The sequence below is a fragment of the Daphnia magna genome, linkage group LG4, assembly GCF_020631705.1.
Source record: "Daphnia magna isolate NIES linkage group LG4, ASM2063170v1.1, whole genome shotgun sequence".
Taxonomy (NCBI): domain Eukaryota; kingdom Metazoa; phylum Arthropoda; class Branchiopoda; order Diplostraca; family Daphniidae; genus Daphnia; species Daphnia magna.
In genome coordinates this window covers 5208782-5227748 of record NC_059185.1, presented here as the reverse complement: position 1 = coordinate 5227748, position 18967 = coordinate 5208782, and the positions used below count along the sequence as shown (strand labels likewise).

At 40.8% G+C, this 18967-nt stretch overlaps 47 non-coding genes across 47 annotated transcripts; 19 read left to right on the top strand and 28 right to left on the bottom strand.

Annotated features, from left to right (window-relative positions):
• Window positions 1-28: 28 nt before the first annotated feature.
• On the top strand, window positions 29-100 carry Trnap-cgg. The gene has a single exon. It is a non-coding gene; the product is annotated as a tRNA-Pro (tRNA).
• Window positions 101-474: 374 nt separating this feature from the next.
• Trnar-ucg lies at window positions 475-547 on the bottom strand. Its single transcript has one exon. It is a non-coding gene; the product is annotated as a tRNA-Arg (tRNA).
• Window positions 548-641: 94 nt separating this feature from the next.
• Trnal-aag lies at window positions 642-723 on the bottom strand. Its single transcript has one exon. It is a non-coding gene; the product is annotated as a tRNA-Leu (tRNA).
• Window positions 724-1075: 352 nt separating this feature from the next.
• Window positions 1076-1147, bottom strand: Trnap-ugg. The gene has a single exon. It is a non-coding gene; the product is annotated as a tRNA-Pro (tRNA).
• Window positions 1148-1487: 340 nt separating this feature from the next.
• On the top strand, window positions 1488-1559 carry Trnaq-uug. The gene has a single exon. It is a non-coding gene; the product is annotated as a tRNA-Gln (tRNA).
• Window positions 1560-1652: 93 nt separating this feature from the next.
• Trnap-cgg lies at window positions 1653-1724 on the top strand. The gene has a single exon. It is a non-coding gene; the product is annotated as a tRNA-Pro (tRNA).
• Window positions 1725-2098: 374 nt separating this feature from the next.
• Trnar-ucg lies at window positions 2099-2171 on the bottom strand. Its single transcript has one exon. It is a non-coding gene; the product is annotated as a tRNA-Arg (tRNA).
• Window positions 2172-2265: 94 nt separating this feature from the next.
• Trnal-aag lies at window positions 2266-2347 on the bottom strand. The gene has a single exon. It is a non-coding gene; the product is annotated as a tRNA-Leu (tRNA).
• Window positions 2348-2699: 352 nt separating this feature from the next.
• On the bottom strand, window positions 2700-2771 carry Trnap-ugg. Its single transcript has one exon. It is a non-coding gene; the product is annotated as a tRNA-Pro (tRNA).
• Window positions 2772-3111: 340 nt separating this feature from the next.
• Window positions 3112-3183, top strand: Trnaq-uug. The gene has a single exon. It is a non-coding gene; the product is annotated as a tRNA-Gln (tRNA).
• A 93-nt stretch (window positions 3184-3276) lies between these two features.
• Window positions 3277-3348, top strand: Trnap-cgg. The gene has a single exon. It is a non-coding gene; the product is annotated as a tRNA-Pro (tRNA).
• A 373-nt stretch (window positions 3349-3721) lies between these two features.
• Trnar-ucg lies at window positions 3722-3794 on the bottom strand. The gene has a single exon. It is a non-coding gene; the product is annotated as a tRNA-Arg (tRNA).
• A 94-nt stretch (window positions 3795-3888) lies between these two features.
• Trnal-aag lies at window positions 3889-3970 on the bottom strand. The gene has a single exon. It is a non-coding gene; the product is annotated as a tRNA-Leu (tRNA).
• Window positions 3971-4322: 352 nt separating this feature from the next.
• Trnap-ugg lies at window positions 4323-4394 on the bottom strand. Its single transcript has one exon. It is a non-coding gene; the product is annotated as a tRNA-Pro (tRNA).
• A 340-nt stretch (window positions 4395-4734) lies between these two features.
• Window positions 4735-4806, top strand: Trnaq-uug. Its single transcript has one exon. It is a non-coding gene; the product is annotated as a tRNA-Gln (tRNA).
• A 93-nt stretch (window positions 4807-4899) lies between these two features.
• Trnap-cgg lies at window positions 4900-4971 on the top strand. The gene has a single exon. It is a non-coding gene; the product is annotated as a tRNA-Pro (tRNA).
• Window positions 4972-5344: 373 nt separating this feature from the next.
• Trnar-ucg lies at window positions 5345-5417 on the bottom strand. The gene has a single exon. It is a non-coding gene; the product is annotated as a tRNA-Arg (tRNA).
• Window positions 5418-5511: 94 nt separating this feature from the next.
• On the bottom strand, window positions 5512-5593 carry Trnal-aag. Its single transcript has one exon. It is a non-coding gene; the product is annotated as a tRNA-Leu (tRNA).
• Window positions 5594-5945: 352 nt separating this feature from the next.
• Trnap-ugg lies at window positions 5946-6017 on the bottom strand. Its single transcript has one exon. It is a non-coding gene; the product is annotated as a tRNA-Pro (tRNA).
• A 340-nt stretch (window positions 6018-6357) lies between these two features.
• Window positions 6358-6429, top strand: Trnaq-uug. Its single transcript has one exon. It is a non-coding gene; the product is annotated as a tRNA-Gln (tRNA).
• Window positions 6430-6522: 93 nt separating this feature from the next.
• Window positions 6523-6594, top strand: Trnap-cgg. Its single transcript has one exon. It is a non-coding gene; the product is annotated as a tRNA-Pro (tRNA).
• A 1328-nt stretch (window positions 6595-7922) lies between these two features.
• Trnar-ucg lies at window positions 7923-7995 on the bottom strand. The gene has a single exon. It is a non-coding gene; the product is annotated as a tRNA-Arg (tRNA).
• A 94-nt stretch (window positions 7996-8089) lies between these two features.
• Window positions 8090-8171, bottom strand: Trnal-aag. The gene has a single exon. It is a non-coding gene; the product is annotated as a tRNA-Leu (tRNA).
• A 352-nt stretch (window positions 8172-8523) lies between these two features.
• On the bottom strand, window positions 8524-8595 carry Trnap-ugg. The gene has a single exon. It is a non-coding gene; the product is annotated as a tRNA-Pro (tRNA).
• Window positions 8596-8935: 340 nt separating this feature from the next.
• Window positions 8936-9007, top strand: Trnaq-uug. Its single transcript has one exon. It is a non-coding gene; the product is annotated as a tRNA-Gln (tRNA).
• A 708-nt stretch (window positions 9008-9715) lies between these two features.
• Window positions 9716-9797, bottom strand: Trnal-aag. Its single transcript has one exon. It is a non-coding gene; the product is annotated as a tRNA-Leu (tRNA).
• Window positions 9798-10561: 764 nt separating this feature from the next.
• Window positions 10562-10633, top strand: Trnaq-uug. The gene has a single exon. It is a non-coding gene; the product is annotated as a tRNA-Gln (tRNA).
• A 93-nt stretch (window positions 10634-10726) lies between these two features.
• Trnap-cgg lies at window positions 10727-10798 on the top strand. Its single transcript has one exon. It is a non-coding gene; the product is annotated as a tRNA-Pro (tRNA).
• Window positions 10799-11171: 373 nt separating this feature from the next.
• Window positions 11172-11244, bottom strand: Trnar-ucg. The gene has a single exon. It is a non-coding gene; the product is annotated as a tRNA-Arg (tRNA).
• Window positions 11245-11338: 94 nt separating this feature from the next.
• Window positions 11339-11420, bottom strand: Trnal-aag. The gene has a single exon. It is a non-coding gene; the product is annotated as a tRNA-Leu (tRNA).
• A 352-nt stretch (window positions 11421-11772) lies between these two features.
• Window positions 11773-11844, bottom strand: Trnap-ugg. The gene has a single exon. It is a non-coding gene; the product is annotated as a tRNA-Pro (tRNA).
• Window positions 11845-12184: 340 nt separating this feature from the next.
• On the top strand, window positions 12185-12256 carry Trnaq-uug. The gene has a single exon. It is a non-coding gene; the product is annotated as a tRNA-Gln (tRNA).
• A 538-nt stretch (window positions 12257-12794) lies between these two features.
• Trnar-ucg lies at window positions 12795-12867 on the bottom strand. Its single transcript has one exon. It is a non-coding gene; the product is annotated as a tRNA-Arg (tRNA).
• Window positions 12868-13400: 533 nt separating this feature from the next.
• Trnap-ugg lies at window positions 13401-13472 on the bottom strand. Its single transcript has one exon. It is a non-coding gene; the product is annotated as a tRNA-Pro (tRNA).
• A 340-nt stretch (window positions 13473-13812) lies between these two features.
• Window positions 13813-13884, top strand: Trnaq-uug. Its single transcript has one exon. It is a non-coding gene; the product is annotated as a tRNA-Gln (tRNA).
• A 538-nt stretch (window positions 13885-14422) lies between these two features.
• Window positions 14423-14495, bottom strand: Trnar-ucg. The gene has a single exon. It is a non-coding gene; the product is annotated as a tRNA-Arg (tRNA).
• Window positions 14496-14589: 94 nt separating this feature from the next.
• On the bottom strand, window positions 14590-14671 carry Trnal-aag. The gene has a single exon. It is a non-coding gene; the product is annotated as a tRNA-Leu (tRNA).
• Window positions 14672-15023: 352 nt separating this feature from the next.
• On the bottom strand, window positions 15024-15095 carry Trnap-ugg. Its single transcript has one exon. It is a non-coding gene; the product is annotated as a tRNA-Pro (tRNA).
• Window positions 15096-15435: 340 nt separating this feature from the next.
• Window positions 15436-15507, top strand: Trnaq-uug. Its single transcript has one exon. It is a non-coding gene; the product is annotated as a tRNA-Gln (tRNA).
• Window positions 15508-15600: 93 nt separating this feature from the next.
• On the top strand, window positions 15601-15672 carry Trnap-cgg. The gene has a single exon. It is a non-coding gene; the product is annotated as a tRNA-Pro (tRNA).
• A 373-nt stretch (window positions 15673-16045) lies between these two features.
• Trnar-ucg lies at window positions 16046-16118 on the bottom strand. The gene has a single exon. It is a non-coding gene; the product is annotated as a tRNA-Arg (tRNA).
• Window positions 16119-16651: 533 nt separating this feature from the next.
• On the bottom strand, window positions 16652-16723 carry Trnap-ugg. The gene has a single exon. It is a non-coding gene; the product is annotated as a tRNA-Pro (tRNA).
• A 340-nt stretch (window positions 16724-17063) lies between these two features.
• Window positions 17064-17136, top strand: Trnaq-uug. Its single transcript has one exon. It is a non-coding gene; the product is annotated as a tRNA-Gln (tRNA).
• Window positions 17137-17229: 93 nt separating this feature from the next.
• Trnap-cgg lies at window positions 17230-17301 on the top strand. Its single transcript has one exon. It is a non-coding gene; the product is annotated as a tRNA-Pro (tRNA).
• Window positions 17302-17674: 373 nt separating this feature from the next.
• Trnar-ucg lies at window positions 17675-17747 on the bottom strand. The gene has a single exon. It is a non-coding gene; the product is annotated as a tRNA-Arg (tRNA).
• Window positions 17748-18276: 529 nt separating this feature from the next.
• Trnap-ugg lies at window positions 18277-18348 on the bottom strand. Its single transcript has one exon. It is a non-coding gene; the product is annotated as a tRNA-Pro (tRNA).
• Window positions 18349-18688: 340 nt separating this feature from the next.
• Trnaq-uug lies at window positions 18689-18760 on the top strand. The gene has a single exon. It is a non-coding gene; the product is annotated as a tRNA-Gln (tRNA).
• Window positions 18761-18967: the final 207 nt, after the last annotated feature.

Genomic DNA, 18967 nt, shown 5'->3' with positions numbered 1-18967 from the left:
ATTTAATGTTTTATAAATACACGTAACAGGCTCATTGGTCTAGTAGTATGATACTTGCTTCGGGTGTAAGTGATCCCGGGTTCAATTCCCGGATGGGCCCATTATATATTTACAAAAACCGGTGGATTTACAAGTGATTTTCTTGCTGTTTATGTAAGATTACTGCGGTCGACTGAAATAACAGAAAACACTAAAGATGTACCTGTGCTTGTTTCAACAGGATTATGATGTACTTAGGCGTTGCGTTTAGAAATCATAGTCGTGAATGCCAACGGAAACATCGAATAGTCAAGTCAGAATGCCCGGTCTCCGATGTACTTCTTTACCCCGTACCTTGGTATGTCCTTGAGGTATCGCACATAACTAGGAGCAAACGCAGAGGATGGGTAGGTAGTAGTTCGTTGCTGTGAAATGTACTTCTGTTGCCACCTGAGCTGTATCGTCCATTTTCAAAACTTGAGTATAAGTTATAATTGATCGTAGCAGGACTCGAACCTGCAATCTTCGGATCCGAAGTCCGACGCCTTATCCATTAGGCCACACGACCGTATTAATATCGAGACATTAAATGAAGAAATAAAAATAATAATCCCAATATTGGGTAAAAGATAAATTTTAATTTAGTGTCCAAATGTAATGAATGGCAGCGATGGGATTCGAACCCATGCCTCCGAAGAGACTGGTGCCTTAAACCAGCGCCTTAGACCGCTCGGCCACGCTACCTTAATAATCGCGCTTTGCGGATGTTCCCTGAGGCAGAATTTGCAAGTTTTCTATTACAATATGTGAACCAGCATGTCGCAGATTGGTTAGCAACTTTGTTTGGTAATATCGCAAGATATGAAAGTCCTTTGTTTTATCTAACTTCGAAAGGATTATATGTTTGAAATGGCTTGCTTTGCTTATTTAAGACGAACACAGATTGCCGAAGGCGAAAGCTAATTTGGCTGATGTGCAGTGTAATTCAAAGCGTGTGATAGGACAATTCATGAGCTGTGTTCGATATTACATTAGTGCAAATTTCCACATGCAAGTCCACTAAATGTTATTTGTTTGAAACATACGAATAAACTTGGGGCTCATCCGGGATTTGAACCCGGGGCCTCCTACACCCAAAGCAGGAATCATACCACTAGACCAATGAGCCACATGTAAGATCGCACCAGTTGAACAATATACCTCACAATATCATTCAAATCAATGTTTGATTCCTACAGTCCACCGCTCTACCAATTGAGCTATCAAAGGATGATGTAGACGGAAGAGGCAGCGTCAAGTGGACATCACCTTAGATAAATGCTTCTAGAAAACTGTTCAACATTGCGTAATATGGCAATGAACGAAGCAGTGAAATTTCTACGCGTTATACCTTACCATCTTAACGACTAATTTTCGCCCGTGTGGATGGATCAGAGCTTACGCCATACATTTTAAGTACCTTCCGTATGGCATCGGATAGGACCTTTTGTGGATATAGATACGACAACGGTTCCATGGTGTAATGGTTATCACATCAGACTTTGACTCTGATAATCTGAGTTCGATTCTCAGTGGAACCTTCATTTTTGGTCGTTTCGCTCTTGAAAAACCATTCGTAGTCTATAATGATCATGATTTTTATCGGCATTTAATGTTTTATAATACACGTAACAGGCTCATTGGTCTAGTAGTATGATACTTGCTTCGGGTGTAAGTGATCCCGGGTTCAATTCCCGGATGGGCCCATTATAATTTACAAAAACCGGTGGATTTACAAGTGATTTTTCTTGCTGTTTATGTAAGATTACTGCGGTCGACTGAAATAACAGAAAACACTAAAGATGTACCTGTGCTTGTTTCAACAGGATTATGATGTACTTAGGCGTTGCGTTTAGAAATCATAGTCGTGAATGCCAACGGAAACATCGAATAGTCAAGTCAGAATGCCCGGTCTCCGATGTACTTCTTTACCCCGTACCTTGGTATGTCCTTGAGGTATCGCACATAACTAGGAGCAAACGCAGAGGATGGGTAGGTAGTTGTTCGTTGCTGTGAAATGTACTTCTGTTGCCACCTGAGCTGTATCGTCCATTTTCAAAACTTGAGTATAAGTTATAATTGATCGTAGCAGGACTCGAACCTGCAATCTTCGGATCCGAAGTCCGACGCCTTATCCATTAGGCCACACGACCGTATTAATATCGAGACATTAAATGAAGAAATAAAAATAATAATCCCAATATTGGGTAAAAGATAAATTTTAATTTAGTGTCCAAATGTAATGAATGGCAGCGATGGGATTCGAACCCATGCCTCCGAAGAGACTGGTGCCTTAAACCAGCGCCTTAGACCGCTCGGCCACGCTACCTTAATAATCGCGCTTTGCGGATGTTCCCTGAGGCAGAATTTGCAAGTTTTCTATTACAATATGTGAACCAGCATGTCGCAGATTGGTTAGCAACTTTGTTTGGTAATATCGCAAGATATGAAAGTCCTTTGTTTTATCTAACTTCGAAAGGATTATATGTTTGAAATGGCTTGCTTTGCTTATTTAAGACGAACACAGATTGCCGAAGGCGAAAGCTAATTTGGCTGATGTGCAGTGTAATTCAAAGCGTGTGATAGGACAATTCATGAGCTGTGTTCGATATTACATTAGTGCAAATTTCCACATGCAAGTCCACTAAATGTTATTTGTTTGAAACACACGAATAAACTTGGGGCTCATCCGGGATTTGAACCCGGGGCCTCCTACACCCAAAGCAGGAATCATACCACTAGACCAATGAGCCACATGTAAGATCGCACCAGTTGAACAATATACCTCACAATATCATTCAAATCAATGTTTGATTCCTACAGTCCACCGCTCTACCAATTGAGCTATCAAAGGATGATGTAGACGGAAGAGGCAGCGTCAAGTGGACATCACCTTAGATAAATGCTTCTAGAAAACTGTTCAACATTGCGTAATATGGCAATGAACGAAGCAGTGAAATTTCTACGCGTTATACCTTACCATCTTAACGACTAATTTTCGCCCGTGTGGATGGATCAGAGCTTACGCCATACATTTTAAGTACCTTCCGTATGGCATCGGATAGGACCTTTTGTTGATATAGATACGACAACGGTTCCATGGTGTAATGGTTATCACATCAGACTTTGACTCTGATAATCTGAGTTCGATTCTCAGTGGAACCTTCATTTTTGGTCGTTTCGCTCTTGAAAAACCATTCGTAGTCTATAATGATCATGATTTTTATCGGCATTTAATGTTTTATAATACACGTAACAGGCTCATTGGTCTAGTAGTATGATACTTGCTTCGGGTGTAAGTGATCCCGGGTTCAATTCCCGGATGGGCCCATTATAATTTACAAAAACCGGTGGATTTACAAGTGATTTTCTTGCTGTTTATGTAAGATTACTGCGGTCGACTGAAATAACAGAAAACACTAAAGATGTACCTGTGCTTGTTTCAACAGGATTATGATGTACTTAGGCGTTGCGTTTAGAAATCATAGTCGTGAATGCCAACGGAAACATCGAATAGTCAAGTCAGAATGCCCGGTCTCCGATGTACTTCTTTACCCCGTACCTTGGTATGTCCTTGAGGTATCGCACATAACTAGGAGCAAACGCAGAGGATGGGTAGGTAGTAGTTCGTTGCTGTGAAATGTACTTCTGTTGCCACCTGAGCTGTATCGTCCATTTTCAAAACTTGAGTATAAGTTATAATTGATCGTAGCAGGACTCGAACCTGCAATCTTCGGATCCGAAGTCCGACGCCTTATCCATTAGGCCACACGACCGTATTAATATCGAGACATTAAATGAAGAAATAAAAATAATAATCCCAATATTGGGTAAAAGATAAATTTTAATTTAGTGTCCAAATGTAATGAATGGCAGCGATGGGATTCGAACCCATGCCTCCGAAGAGACTGGTGCCTTAAACCAGCGCCTTAGACCGCTCGGCCACGCTACCTTAATAATCGCGCTTTGCGGATGTTCCCTGAGGCAGAATTTGCAAGTTTTCTATTACAATATGTGAACCAGCATGTCGCAGATTGGTTAGCAACTTTGTTTGGTAATATCGCAAGATATGAAAGTCCTTTGTTTTATCTAACTTCGAAAGGATTATATGTTTGAAATGGCTTGCTTTGCTTATTTAAGACGAACACAGATTGCCGAAGGCGAAAGCTAATTTGGCTGATGTGCAGTGTAATTCAAAGCGTGTGATAGGACAATTCATGAGCTGTGTTCGATATTACATTAGTGCAAATTTCCACATGCAAGTCCACTAAATGTTATTTGTTTGAAACACACGAATAAACTTGGGGCTCATCCGGGATTTGAACCCGGGGCCTCCTACACCCAAAGCAGGAATCATACCACTAGACCAATGAGCCACATGTAAGATCGCACCAGTTGAACAATATACCTCACAATATCATTCAAATCAATGTTTGATTCCTACAGTCCACCGCTCTACCAATTGAGCTATCAAAGGATGATGTAGACGGAAGAGGCAGCGTCAAGTGGACATCACCTTAGATAAATGCTTCTAGAAAACTGTTCAACATTGCGTAATATGGCAATGAACGAAGCAGTGAAATTTCTACGCGTTATACCTTACCATCTTAACGACTAATTTTCGCCCGTGTGGATGGATCAGAGCTTACGCCATACATTTTAAGTACCTTCCGTATGGCATCGGATAGGACCTTTTGTGGATATAGATACGACAACGGTTCCATGGTGTAATGGTTATCACATCAGACTTTGACTCTGATAATCTGAGTTCGATTCTCAGTGGAACCTTCATTTTTGGTCGTTTCGCTCTTGAAAAACCATTCGTAGTCTATAATGATCATGATTTTTATCGGCATTTAATGTTTTATAATACACGTAACAGGCTCATTGGTCTAGTAGTATGATACTTGCTTCGGGTGTAAGTGATCCCGGGTTCAATTCCCGGATGGGCCCATTATAATTTACAAAAACCGGTGGATTTACAAGTGATTTTCTTGCTGTTTATGTAAGATTACTGCGGTCGACTGAAATAACAGAAAACACTAAAGATGTACCTGTGCTTGTTTCAACAGGATTATGATGTACTTAGGCGTTGCGTTTAGAAATCATAGTCGTGAATGCCAACGGAAACATCGAATAGTCAAGTCAGAATGCCCGGTCTCCGATGTACTTCTTTACCCCGTACCTTGGTATGTCCTTGAGGTATCGCACATAACTAGGAGCAAACGCAGAGGATGGGTAGGTAGGAGTTCGTTGCTGTGAAATGTACTTCTGTTGCCACCTGAGCTGTATCGTCCATTTTCAAAACTTGAGTATAAGTTATAATTGATCGTAGCAGGACTCGAACCTGCAATCTTCGGATCCGAAGTCCGACGCCTTATCCATTAGGCCACACGACCGTATTAAAATCGAGACATTAAATGAAGAAATAAAAATAATAATCCCAATATTGGGTAAAAGATAAATTTTAATTTAGTGTCCAAATGTAATGAATGGCAGCGATGGGATTCGAACCCATGCCTCCGAAGAGACTGGTGCCTTAAACCAGCGCCTTAGACCGCTCGGCCACGCTACCTTAATAATCGCGCTTTGCGGATGTTCCCTGAGGCAGAATTTGCAAGTTTTCTATTACAATATGTGAACCAGCATGTCGCAGATTGGTTAGCAACTTTGTTTGGTAATATCGCAAGATATGAAAGTCCTTTGTTTTATCTAACTTCGAAAGGATTATATGTTTGAAATGGCTTGCTTTGCTTATTTAAGACGAACACAGATTGCCGAAGGCGAAAGCTAATTTGGCTGATGTGCAGTGTAATTCAAAGCGTGTGATAGGACAATTCATGAGCTGTGTTCGATATTACATTAGTGCAAATTTCCACATGCAAGTCCACTAAATGTTATTTGTTTGAAACACACGAATAAACTTGGGGCTCATCCGGGATTTGAACCCGGGGCCTCCTACACCCAAAGCAGGAATCATACCACTAGACCAATGAGCCACATGTAAGATCGCACCAGTTGAACAATATACCTCACAATATCATTCAAATCAATGTTTGATTCCTACAGTCCACCGCTCTACCAATTGAGCTATCAAAGGATGATGTAGACGGAAGAGGCAGCGTCAAGTGGACATCACCTTAGATAAATGCTTCTAGAAAACTGTTCAACATTGCGTAATATGGCAATGAACTAAGCAGTGAAATTTCTACGCGTTATACCTTACCATCTTAACGACTAATTTTCGCCCGTGTGGATGGATCAGAGCTTACGCCATACATTTTAAGTACCTTCCGTATGGCATCGGATAGGACCTTTTGTGGATATAGATACGACAACGGTTCCATGGTGTAATGGTTATCATATCAGACTTTGACTCTGATAATCTGAGTTCGATTCTCAGTGGAACCTTCATTTTTGGTCGTTTCGCTCTTGAAAAACCATTCGTAGTCTATAATGATCATGATTTTTATCGGCATTTAATGTTTTATAATACACGTAACAGGCTCATTGGTCTAGTAGTATGATACTTGCTTCGGGTGTAAGTGATCCCGGGTTCAATTCCCGGATGGGCCCATTATAATTTACAAAAACCGGTGGATTTACAAGTGATTTTCTTGCTGTTTATGTAAGATTACTGCGGTCGACTGAAATAACAGAAAACACTAAAGATGTACCTGTGCTTGTTTCAACAGGATTATGATGTACTTAGGCGTTGCGTTTAGAAATCATAGTCGTGAATGCCAACGGAAACATCGAATAGTCAAGTCAGAATGCCCGGTCTCCGATGTACTTCTTTACCCCGTACAGTATCCTGCACAAAAATCCGAACACCGATTTAATTTTTTAAAGCCACCTATTGGCGGGGTAATGGGTTTTTTGTTTGTTTTTCTTTAAGGGGGAGGGTAGACGGGGTGATGGACACGACAGGGTAGGGTAGGGCTTATGCCTTAAGGTATTACGCTTTAAGGCAAGTTACAGGTCGGGACATTTTTGCAACCCCCAGGGTGGTGTGTTTTTTAAAACGACAGTTGGAAATTTAGGGCTTGGGCATGGTAATGTTGCTTACCGAAACAATTAAGCTTATGTTCCAGCTGCCTGTAAATGTTTACGTCGCTGTCAATGGCGTAGGTGTAGCGTTTCTGAATGTGGTGCTGGAGATCGGTGTTCGATTCCAGATGAGGTGATGAGTTAATGTTGTTAACTTACGAGAAATTCTCGTTCACATATAAAATAAATTTTCATCGAGCAATATATGCTTTTTTTGTTTATTAAATAATTTAAAAAATAATAATCTCCTTCGTTCTAGAGAAATTAATATTCCCAGCAAATTCGAATAAAGAATATTATAATGATACCTATATTTTGCAAATCCTTCTTGGGAGTCGAACACTGATCTACGGCGTCGCAATCAGAGGCTCTACACATATGCCATCGGTATCGAAGTAATTGTGCACAGGCAGCTTTATAATTTATATGGGTAAGGAGTATTACACAGCCTAAGTCCAACATTTACAACTGTCGTTTAAAAAAACACACCACCCTGGGGGTTGCAAAAATGTCCCGACCTGTTACTTGCCTTAAAGCGTAATACCTTAAGGCATTAAAAAAGTCTGTCTAGACTTACCCAACCCTGCCCTATGTGTCCATCACCCCGTCTACCCTCCCTCTTAAAGAAAAACAAACAAAAAACCCTTTACCCCGCCAATAGGTGGCTTTAAAAAATTAAATCGGTGTTCGGATTTTTGTGCAGGATACTGTACCTTGGTATGTCCTTGAGGTATCGCACATAACTAGGAGCAAACGCAGAGGATGGGTAGGTAGTAGTTCGTTGCTGTGAAATGTACTTCTGTTGCCACCTGAGCTGTATCGTCCATTTTCAAAACTTGAGTATAAGTTATAATTGATCGTAGCAGGACTCGAACCTGCAATCTTCGGATCCGAAGTCCGACGCCTTATCCATTAGGCCACACGACCGTATTAATATCGAGACATTAAATGAAGAAATAAAAATAATAATCCCAATATTGGGTAAAAGATAAATTTTAATTTAGTGTCCAAATGTAATGAATGGCAGCGATGGGATTCGAACCCATGCCTCCGAAGAGACTGGTGCCTTAAACCAGCGCCTTAGACCGCTCGGCCACGCTACCTTAATAATCGCGCTTTGCGGATGTTCCCTGAGGCAGAATTTGCAAGTTTTCTATTACAATATGTGAACCAGCATGTCGCAGATTGGTTAGCAACTTTGTTTGGTAATATCGCAAGATATGAAAGTCCTTTGTTTTATCTAACTTCGAAAGGATTATATGTTTGAAATGGCTTGCTTTGCTTATTTAAGACGAACACAGATTGCCGAAGGCGAAAGCTAATTTGGCTGATGTGCAGTGTAATTCAAAGCGTGTGATAGGACAATTCATGAGCTGTGTTCGATATTACATTAGTGCAAATTTCCACATGCAAGTCCACTAAATGTTATTTGTTTGAAACACACGAATAAACTTGGGGCTCATCCGGGATTTGAACCCGGGGCCTCCTACACCCAAAGCAGGAATCATACCACTAGACCAATGAGCCACATGTAAGATCGCACCAGTTGAACAATATACCTCACAATATCATTCAAATCAATGTTTGATTCCTACAGTCCACCGCTCTACCAATTGAGCTATCAAAGGATGATGTAGACGGAAGAGGCAGCGTCAAGTGGACATCACCTTAGATAAATGCTTCTAGAAAACTGTTCAACATTGCGTAATATGGCAATGAACGAAGCAGTGAAATTTCTACGCGTTATACCTTACCATCTTAACGACTAATTTTCGCCCGTGTGGATGGATCAGAGCTTACGCCATACATTTTAAGTACCTTCCGTATGGCATCGGATAGGACCTTTTGTGGATATAGATACGACAACGGTTCCATGGTGTAATGGTTATCACATCAGACTTTGACTCTGATAATCTGAGTTCGATTCTCAGTGGAACCTTCATTTTTGGTCGTTTCGCTCTTGAAAAACCATTCGTAGTCTATAATGATCATGATTTTTATCGGCATTTAATGTTTTATAATACACGTAACAGGCTCATTGGTCTCGTAGTAGTATGATACTTGCTTCGGGTGTAAGTGATCCCGGGTTCAATTCCCGGATGGGCCCATTATAATTTACAAAAACCGGTGGATTTACAAGTGATTTTCTTGCTGTTTATGTAAGATTACTGCGGTCGACTGAAATAACAGAAAACACTAAAGATGTACCTGTGCTTGTTTCAACAGGATTATGATGTACTTAGGCGTTGCGTTTAGAAATCATAGTCGTGAATGCCAACGGAAACATCGAATAGTCAAGTCAGAATGCCCGGTCTCCGATGTACTTCTTTACCCCGTACCTTGGTATGTCCTTGAGGTATCGCACATAACTAGGAGCAAACGCAGAGGATGGGTAGGTAGTAGTTCGTTGCTGTGAAATGTACTTCTGTTGCCACCTGAGCTGTATCGTCCATTTTCAAAACTTGAGTATAAGTTATAATTGATCGTAGCAGGACCCGAACCTGCAATCTTCGGATCCGAAGTCCGACGCCTTATCCATTAGGCCACACGACCGAATTAATATCGAGACATTAAATGAAGAAATAAAAATAATAATCCCAATATTGGGTAAAAGATAAATTTTAATTTAGTGTCCAAATGTAATGAATGGCAGCGATGGGATTCGAACCCATGCCTCCGAAGAGACTGGTGCCTTAAACCAGCGCCTTAGACCGCTCGGCCACGCTACCTTAATAATCGCGCTTTGCGGATGTTCCCTGAGGCAGAATTTGCAAGTTTTCTATTACAATATGTGAACCAGCATGTCGCAGATTGGTTAGCAACTTTGTTTGGTAATATCGCAAGATATGAAAGTCCTTTGTTTTATCTAACTTCGAAAGGATTATATGTTTGAAATGGCTTGCTTTGCTTATTTAAGACGAACACAGATTGCCGAAGGCGAAAGCTAATTTGGCTGATGTGCAGTGTAATTCAAAGCGTGTGATAGGACAATTCATGAGCTGTGTTCGATATTACATTAGTGCAAATTTCCACATGCAAGTCCACTAAATGTTATTTGTTTGAAACACACGAATAAACTTGGGGCTCATCCGGGATTTAAACCCGGGGCCTCCTACACCCAAAGCAGGAATCATACCACTAGACCAATGAGCCACATGTAAGATCGCACCAGTTGAACAATATACCTCACAATATCATTCAAATCAATGTTTGATTCCTACAGTCCACCGCTCTACCAATTGAGCTATCAAAGGATGATGTAGACGGAAGAGGCAGCGTCAAGTGGACATCACCTTAGATAAATGCTTCTAGAAAACTGTTCAACATTGCGTAATATGGCAATGAACGAAGCAGTGAAATTTCTACGCGTTATACCTTACCATCTTAACGACTAATTTTCGCCCGTGTGGATGGATCAGAGCTTACGCCATACATTTTAAGTACCTTCCGTATGGCATCGGATAGGACCTTTTGTGGATATAGATACGACAAGGGTTCCATGGTGTAACGGTTATCACATCAGACTTTGACTCTGATAATCTGAGTTCGATTCTCAGTGGAACCTTCATTTTTGGTCGTTTCACTCTTGAAAAACCATTCGTAGTCTATAATGATCATGATTTTTATCGGCATTTAATGTTTTATAATACACGTAACAGGCTCATTGGTCTAGTAGTATGATACTTGCTTCGGGTGTAAGTGATCCCGGGTTCAATTCCCGGATGGGCCCATTATAATTTACAAAAACCGGTGGATTTACAAGTGATTTTCTTGCTGTTTATGTAAGATTACTGCGGTCGACTGAAATAACAGAAAACACTAAAGATGTACCTGTGCTTGTTTCAACAGGATTATGATGTACTTAGGCGTTGCGTTTAGAAATCATAGTCGTGAATGCCAACGGAAACATCGAATAGTCAAGTCAGAATGCCCGGTCTCCGATGTACTTCTTTACCCCGTACCTTGGTATGTCCTTGAGGTATCGCACATAACTAGGAGCAAACGCAGAGGATGGGTAGGTAGTAGTTCGTTGCTGTGAAATGTACTTCTGTTGCCACCTGAGCTGTATCGTCCATTTTCAAAACTTGAGTATAAGTTATAATTGATCGTAGCAGGACTCGAACCTGCAATCTTCGGATCCGAAGTCCGACGCCTTATCCATTAGGCCACACGACCGTATTAAAATCGAGACATTAAATGAAGAAATAAAAATAATAATCCCAATATTGGGTAAAAGATAAATTTTAATTTAGTGTCCAAATGTAATGAATGGCAGCGATGGGATTCGAACCCATGCCTCCGAAGAGACTGGTGCCTTAAACCAGCGCCTTAGACCGCTCGGCCACGCTACCTTAATAATCGCGCTTTGCGGATGTTCCCTGAGGCAGAATTTGCAAGTTTTCTATTACAATATGTGAACCAGCATGTCGCAGATTGGTTAGCAACTTTGTTTGGTAATATCGCAAGATATGAAAGTCCTTTGTTTTATCTAACTTCGAAAGGATTATATGTTTGAAATGGCTTGCTTTGCTTATTTAAGACGAACACAGATTGCCGAAGGCGAAAGCTAATTTGGCTGATGTGCAGTGTAATTCAAAGCGTGTGATAGGACAATTCATGAGCTGTGTTCGATATTACATTAGTGCAAATTTCCACATGCAAGTCCACTAAATGTTATTTGTTTGAAACACACGAATAAACTTGGGGCTCATCCGGGATTTGAACCCGGGGCCTCCTACACCCAAAGCAGGAATCATACCACTAGACCAATGAGCCACATGTAAGATCGCACCAGTTGAACAATATACCTTACAATATCATTCAAATCAATGTTTGATTCCTACAGTCCACCGCTCTACCAATTGAGCTATCAAAGGATGATGTAGACGGAAGAGGCAGCGTCAAGTGGACATCACCTTAGATAAATGCTTCTAGAAAACTGTTCAACATTGCGTAATATGGCAATGAACGAAGCAGTGAAATTTCTACGCGTTATACCTTACCATCTTAACGACTAATTTTCGCCCGTGTGGATGGATCAGAGCTTACGCCATACATTTTAAGTACCTTCCGTATGGCATCGGATAGGACCTTTTGTGGATATAGATACGACAACGGTTCCATGGTGTAATGGTTATCACATCAGACTTTGACTCTGATAATCTGAGTTCGATTCTCAGTGGAACCTTAATTTTTGGTCGTTTCGCTCTTGAAAAACCATTCGTAGTCTATAATGATCATGATTTTTATCGGCATTTAATGTTTTATAATACACGTAACAGGCTCATTGGTCTTGTAGTATGATACTTGCTTCGGGTGTAAGTGATTCCGGGTTCAATTCCCGGATGGGCCCATTATAATTTACAAAAACCGGTGGATTTACAAGTGATTTTCTTGCTGTTTATGTAAGATTACTGCGGTCGACTGAAATAACAGAAAACACTAAAGATGTACCTGTGCTTGTTTCAACAGGATTATGATGTACTTAGGCGTTGCGTTTAGAAATCATAGTCGTGAATGCCAACGGAAACATCGAATAGTCAAGTCAGAATGCCCGGTCTCCGATGTACTTCTTTACCCCGTACCTTGGTATGTCCTTGAGGTATCGCACATAACTAGGAGCAAATGCAGAGGATGGGTAGGTAGTAGTTCGTTGCTGTGAAATGTACTTCTGTTGCCACCTGAGCTGTATCGTCCATTTTCAAAACTTGAGTATAAGTTATAATTGATCGTAGCAGGACTCGAACCTGCAATCTTCGGATCCGAAGTCCGACGCCTTATCCATTAGGCCACACGACCGTATTAATATCGAGACATTAAATGAAGAAATAAAAATAATAATCCCAATATTGGGTAAAAGATAAATTTTAATTTAGTGTCCAAATGTAATGAATGGCAGCGATGGGATTCGAACCCATGCCTCCGAAGAGACTTAACCAGCGACTTAAACCAGCGCCTTAGACCGCTCGGCCACGCTACCTTAATAATCGCGCTTTGCGGATGTTCCCTGAGGCAGAATTTGCAAGTTTTCTATTACAATATGTGAACCAGCATGTCGCAGATTGGTTAGCAACTTTGTTTGGTAATATCGCAAGATATGAAAGTCCTTTGTTTTATCTAACTTCGAAAGGATTATATGTTTGAAATGGCTTGCTTTGCTTATTTAAGACGAACACAGATTGCCGAAGGCGAAAGCTAATTTGGCTGATGTGCAGTGTAATTCAAAGCGTGTGATAGGACAATTCATGAGCTGTGTTCGATATTACATTAGTGCAAATTTCCACATGCAAGTCCACTAAATGTTATTAGTTTGAAACATACGAATAAACTTGGGGCTCATCCGGGATTTGAACCCGGGGCCTCCTACACCCAAAGCAGGAATCATACCACTAGACCAATGAGCCACATGTAAGATCGCACCAGTTGAACAATATACCTTACAATATCATTCAAATCAATGTTTGATTCCTACAGTCCACCGCTCTACCAATTGAGCTATCAAAGGATGATGTAGACGGAAGAGGCAGCGTCAAGTGGACATCACCTTAGATAAATGCTTCTAGAAAACTGTTCAACATTGCGTAATATGGCAATGAACGAAGCAGTGAAATTTCTACGCGTTATACCTTACCATCTTAACGACTAATTTTCGCCCGTGTGGATGGATCAGAGCTTACGCCATACATTTTAAGTACCTTCCGTATGGCATCGGATAGGACCTTTTGTGGATATAGATACGACAACGGTTCCATGGTGTAATGGTTATCACATCAGACTTTGACTCTGATAATCTGAGTTCGATTCTCAGTGGAACCTTCATTTTTGGTCGTTTCGCTCTTGAAAAACCATTCGTAGTCTATAATGATCATGATTTTTATCGGCATTTAATGTTTTATAATACACGTAACAGGCTCATTGGTCTCGTAGTATGATACTTGCTTCGGGTGTAAGTGATCCCGGGTTCAATTCCCGGATGGGCCCATTATAATTTACAAAAACCGGTGGATTTACAAGTGATTTTCTTGCTGTTTATGTAAGATTACTGCGGTCGACTGAAATAACAGAAAACACTAAAGATGTACCTGTGCTTGTTTCAACAGGATTATGATGTACTTAGGCGTTGCGTTTAGAAATCATAGTCGTGAATGCCAACGGAAACATCGAATAGTCAAGTCAGAATGCCCGGTCTCCGATGTACTTCTTTACCCCGTACCTTGGTATGTCCTTGAGGTATCGCACATAACTAGGAGCAAACGCAGAGGATGGGTAGGTAGTAGTTCGTTGCTGTGACATGTACTTCTCTTGCCACCTGAGCTGTATCGTCCATTTTCAAAACTTGAGTATAAGTTATAATTGATCGTAGCAGGACTCGAACCTGCAATCTTCGGATCCGAAGTCCGACGCCTTATCCATTAGGCCACACGACCGTATTAATATCGAGACATTAAATGAAGAAATAAAAATAATAATCCCAATATTGGGTAAAAGATAAATTTTAATTTAGTGTCCAAATGTAATGAATGGCAGCGATGGGATTCGAACCCATGCCTCCGAAGAGACTGGTGCCTTAAACCAGCGCCTTAGACCGCTCGGCCACGCTACCTTAATAATCGCGCTTTGCGGATGTTCCCTGAGGCAGAATTTGCAAGTTTTCTATTACAATATGTGAACCAGCATGTCGCAGATTGGTTAGCCACTTTGTTTGGTAATATCGCAAGATATGAAAGTCCTTTGTTTTATCTAACTTCGAAAGGATTATATGTTTGAAATGGCTTGCTTTGCTTATTTAAGACGAACACAGATTGCCGAAGGCGAAAGCTAATTTGGCTGATGTGCAGTGTAATTCAAAGCGTGTGATAGGACAATTCATGAGCTGTGTTCGATATTACATTAGTGCAAATTTCCACATGCAAGTCCACTAAATGTTATTAGTTTGAAACATACGAATAAACTTGGGGCTCATCCGGGATTTGAACCCGGGGCCTCCTACACCCAAAGCAGGAATCATACCACTAGACCAATGAGCCACATGTAAGATCGCACCAGTTGAACAATATACCTTACAATATCATTCAAATCAATGTTTGATTCCTACAGTCCACCGCTCTACCAATTGAGCTATCAAAGGATGATGTAGACGGAAGAGGCAGCGTCAAGTGGACATCACCTTAGATAAATGCTTCTAGAAAACTGTTCAACATTGCGTAATATGGCAATGAACGAAGCAGTGAAATTTCTACGCGTTATACCTTACCATCTTAACGACTAATTTTCGCCCGTGTGGATGGATCAGAGCTTACGCCATACATTTTAAGTACCTTCCGTATGGCATCGGATAGGACCTTTTGTGGATATAGATACGACAACGGTTCCATGGTGTAATGGTTATCACATCAGACTTTGACTCTGATAATCTGAGTTCGATTCTCAGTGGAACCTTCATTTTTGGTCGTTTCGCTCTTGAAAAACCATTCGTAGTCTATAATGATCATGATTTTTATCGGCATTTAATGTTTTATAATACACGTAACAGGCTCATTGGTCTAGTAGTATGATACTTGCTTCGGGTGTAAGTGATCCCGGGTTCAATTCCCGGATGGGCCCATTATAATTTACAAAAACCGGTGGATTTACAAGGGATTTTCTTGCTGTTTATGTAAGATTACTGCGGTCGACTGAAATAACAGAAAACACTAAAGATGTACCTGTGCTTGTTTCAACAGGATTATGATGTACTTAGGCGTTGCGTTTAGAAATCATAGTCGTGAATGCCAACGGAAACATCGAATAGTCAAGTCAGAATGCCCGGTCTCCGATGTACTTCTTTACCCCGTACCTTGGTATGTCCTTGAGGTATCGCACATAACTAGGAGCAAACGCAGAGGATGGGTAGGTAGTAGTTCGTTGCTGTGAAATGTACTTCTGTTGCCACCTGAGCTGTATCGTCCATTTTCAAAACTCGATTATAAATTATAATTGATCGTAGCAGGACTCGAACCTGCAATCTTCGGATCCGAAGTCCGACGCCTTATCCATTAGGCCACACGACCGTATTAATATCGAGACATTAAATGAAGAAATAAAAATAATAATCCCAATATTGGGTAAAATATAAATTTTAATTTAGTGTCCAAATGTAATGAATGGCAGCGATGGGATTCGAACCCATGCCTCCGAAGAGACTTAACCAGCGCCTTAAACCAGCGCCTTAGACCGCTCGGCCACGCTACCTTAATAATCGCGCTTTGCGGATGTTCCCTGAGGCAGAATTTGCAAGTTTTCTATTACAATATGTGAACCAGCATGTCGCAGATTGGTTAGCAACTTTGTTTGGTAATATCGCAAGATATGAAAGTCCTTTGTTTTATCTAACTTCGAAAGGATTATATGTTTGAAATGGCTTGCTTTGCTTATTTAAGACGAACACAGATTGCCGAAGGCGAAAGCTAATTTGGCTGATGTGCAGTGTAATTCAAAGCGTGTGATAGGACAATTCATGAGCTGTGTTCGATATTACATTAGTGCAAATTTCCACATGCAAGTCCACTAAATGTTATTAGTTTGAAACATACGAATAAACTTGGGGCTCATCCGGGATTTGAACCCGGGGCCTCCTACACCCAAAGCAGGAATCATACCACTAGACCAATGAGCCACATGTAAGATCGCACCAGTTGAACAATATACCTTACAATATCATTCAAATCAATGTTTGATTCCTACAGTCCACCGCTCTACCAATTGAGCTATCAAAGGATGATGTAGACGGAAGAGGCAGCGTCAAGTGGACATCACCTTAGATAAATGCTTCTAGAAAACTGTTCAACATTGCGTAATATGGCAATGAACGAAGCAGTGAAATTTCTACGCGTTATACCTTACCATCTTAACGACTAATTTTCGCCCGTGTGGATGGATCAGAGCTTACGCCATACATTTTAAGTACCTTCCGTATGGCATCGGATAGGACCTTTTGTGGATATAGATACGACAACGGTTCCATGGTGTAATGGTTATCACATCAGACTTTGACTCTGATAATTCTGAGTTCGATTCTCAGTGGAACCTTCATTTTTGGTCGTTTCGCTCTTGAAAAACCATTCGTAGTCTATAATGATCATGATTTTTATCGGCATTTAATGTTTTATAATACACGTAACAGGCTCATTGGTCTAGTAGTATGATACTTGCTTCGGGTGTAAGTGATCCCGGGTTCAATTCCCGGATGGGCCCATTATAATTTACAAAAACCGGTGGATTTACAAGTGATTTTCTTGCTGTTTATGTAAGATTACTGCGGTCGACTGAAATAACAGAAAACACTAAAGATGTACCTGTGCTTGTTTCAACAGGATTATGATGTACTTAGGCGTTGCGTTTAGAAATCATAGTCGTGAATGCCAACGGAAACATCGAATAGTCAAGTCAGAATGCCCGGTCTCCGATGTACTTCTTTACCCCGTACCTTGGTATGTCCTTGAGGTATCGCACATAACTAGGAGCAAACGCAGAGGATGGGTAGGTAGTAGTTCGTTGCTGTGAAATGTACTTCTGTTGCCACCTGAGCTGTATCGTCCATTTTCAAAACTTGAGTATAAGTTATAATTGATCGTAGCAGGACTCGAACCTGCAATCTTCGGATCCGAAGTCCGACGCCTTATCCATTAGGCCACACGACCGTATTAATATCGAGACATTAAATGAAGAAATAAAAATAATAATCCCAATATTGGGTAAAAGATAAATTTTAATTTAGTGTCCAAATGTAATGAATGGCAGCGATGGGATTCGAACCCATGCCTCCGAAGAGACTGGTGCCTTAAACCAGCGCCTTAGACCGCTCGGACCACGCTACCTTAATAATCGCGCTTTGCGGATGTTCCCTGAGGCAGAATTTGCAAGTTTTCTATTACAATATGTGAACCAGCATGTCGCAGATTGGTTAGCAACTTTGTTTGGTAATATCGCAAGATATGAAAGTCCTTTGTTTTATCTAACTTCGAAAGGATTATATGTTTGAAATGGCTTGCTTTGCTTATTTAAGACGAACACAGATTGCCGAAGGCGAAAGCTAATTTGGCTGATGTGCAGTGTAATTCAAAGCGTGTGATAGGACAATTCATGAGCTGTGTTCGATATTACATTAGTGCAAATTTCCACATGCAAGTCCACTAAATGTTATTAGTTTGAAACATACGAATAAACTTGGGGCTCATCCGGGATTTGAACCCGGGGCCTCCTACACCCAAAGCAGGAATCATACCACTAGACCAATGAGCCACATGTAAGATCGCACCAGTTGAACAATATACCTTACAATATCATTCAAATCAATGTTTGATTCCTACAGTCCACCGCTCTACCAATTGAGCTATCAAAGGATGATGTAGACGGAAGAGGCAGCGTCAAGTGGACATCACCTTAGATAAATGCTTCTAGAAAACTGTTCAACATTGCGTAATATGGCAATGAACGAAGCAGTGAAATTTCTACGCGTTATACCTTACCATCTTAACGACTAATTTTCGCCCGTGTGGATGGATCAGAGCTTACGCCATACATTTTAAGTACCTTCCGTATGGCATCGGATAGGACCTTTTGTGGATATAGATACGACAACGGTTCCATGGTGTAATGGTTATCACATCAGACTTTGACTCTGATAATCTGAGTTCGATTCTCAGTGGAACCTTCATTTTTGGTCGTTTCGCTCTTGAAAAACCATTCGTAGTCTATAATGATCATGATTTTTATCGGCATTTAATGTTTTATAATACACGTAACAGGCTCATTGGTCTAGTAGTATGATACTTGCTTCGGGTGTAAGTGATCCTGGGTTCAATTCCCGGATGGGCCCATTATAATTTACAAAAACCGGTGGATTTACAAGTGATTTTCT